Raw genomic sequence first — 2,122 nt, 5'->3', positions numbered from 1 at the left:
TTTACATTTATTCATTTAGCAGACGCTTTTCTCCAAAGCGACTTCCAAGAGAGAGCTTTACAAAAGAGCACAGGTCACTGATCATAACACTGAGACGCCCCAAACATTGCGGGGAGCCAAACAAGAAGCACACATTGTGAAAAACCTAAATAAGTGCCAGAAGGAAGAACCATAAGAGCTTGTAGTTGAGTAAGTTACAATTAAACAACATGAACCTCAAAAAAGTGCAAGAGTGTACCTGTAGAAAAAACAAGCAACAGTAAAAATATATTTCACAGCGAGTACGATCATTTTAAATCAGTTACAGTTAACCAACAAGAGCAACAAGTCTCTAAGTAAGAGTCATTGTGATCCTGGAGGAAACTAAAATCAGGTCCAGCAAATCATCCCTAAGTACCGTTGTACTCCCGGAACAAGTGCGTCTTGAGCCTTTTCTTGAAGGTGGAGAGACAGTCAGTGTCTCTGATGGAGGTGGGGAGGTGATTCCACCATTGGGGGGCCAGACAGGAGAAGAGCTTGGGTTGGGAGCGGGTGCTCTTGAGCGGTGGGACCACCAGACGGTTGTCAGAAGGAAGACCGTAGGTGGCGGGGGGGGGGGTGTAAGGCTGGAGGAGAGACTTGATGTAGTCGGGAGCAGTCCCGTTCACCGCTCGGAAGGTCAGTACCAGAGTCTTGAATCTGATACGGGCCGTGATGGAAGCAGTGGAGGGAGATGAGGAGTGGGGGGAGAGAGTAGGGAGGGAGGGTGGGGGAGAGAGTAGGGAGGGAGTGTGGGAGGGAGGGTGGGGGAGAGAGTAGGGGAGGGAGGGTGGGGGGAGAGAGTAGGGGAGGGAGAGTAGGGAGGGAGTGTGGGGGGGAGAGAGTAGGGAGGGAGGGTGGGGGGAGAGAGTAGGGAGGGAGTGTGGGGAGGGAGGGTGGGGGAGAGAGTAGGGAGGGAGGGTGGGGGGAGAGAGTACGGAGAGAGAGAGTAGGGAGGGAGGGTGGGGGGCAGAGAGTAGGGAGGAGGGTGGGGGGCAGAGAGTAGGGAGGGAGGGTGGGGGGGAGAGAGTAGAGAGGGAAGGTGGGGGAGAGAGTAGGGAGGGAGAGTAGGGAGGGAGTGTGGGAGGGAGAGAGTAGGGAGGGAGGGTGGGGGGAGAGAGTAGGGAGGGAGTGTGGGGAGGGAGGGTGGGGGAGAGAGTAGGGAGGGAGGGTGGGGGGAGAGAGTAGGGAGAGAGAGAGTAGGGAGGGAGGGTGAGGGGAGAGAGTAGGGAGGGAGGGTGAGGGGAGAGAGTAGGGGAGGGAGGGTGGGGGGAGAGAGTAGGGAGGGAGGGTGGGGGGAGAGTAGGGAGGGAGTGTGGGGAGGGAGGGTGGGGGGAGAGAGTAGGGAGAGAGGGTGGGGGGGGGAGAGTAGGGAGGGAGGGTGGAAGGAGAGAGTAGGGAGGGAGGGTGGGGGGGGGAGAGTAGGGAGGGAGGGTGGAAGGAGAGAGTAGGGAGGGAGGGGATCACACTAGACACACACACAGTGTATATTCAAGTGGGTAATACTGTCATATTACTGGTCCTAAATGTAGTGTTTCCAGTGTGTGTGTGTGTGTGTACATGTGTGTGTGTGTACGTGTGTGTGTGTGTGTGTGTACATGTGTGTGTGTACATGTGTGTGTGTGTGTCTATAGGGCCACTGGGTCACCAACAAACACACAGCATGTCTTCTATCATCCTGTATAAAACATCTTTATTTCTCCTATTTAGTCACTAAGACACTATTTAGTTCATCACATTCAGTGGAACTGAGATCAAAGACAGGATCAGAATCAGAATCAGAATGGGATTTATTCGCCATGAGAGTTTGCACAGACAAGGAATTTGCTTTGGCAGGAAGGTGCATACAATAAACATATACCTAAAATGTAAATATGTGGACTATCTATACTAAGGGTACATAAACTTGGATTGTTGTTTGTCAACAATGAACCCGTTAAGGAGTAGCATCACACGTGTGCGATAGTTCGAAAGCCCACAGAGTAACGTCGCACGTGTGATTCTGAACATTCCAACCCACTATTTTCCGATAGACAAAAACGACATGACAAACGCTGTAGTATGGCTTCAAAATGTACAGTTAGGAGGCTAACAAGTACGCTAG

This window comes from Osmerus mordax, chromosome 2 (assembly GCF_038355195.1).
Source record: "Osmerus mordax isolate fOsmMor3 chromosome 2, fOsmMor3.pri, whole genome shotgun sequence".
Taxonomy (NCBI): Eukaryota; Metazoa; Chordata; class Actinopteri; order Osmeriformes; family Osmeridae; genus Osmerus; species Osmerus mordax.
This window is presented reverse-complemented; position numbering follows the sequence as displayed.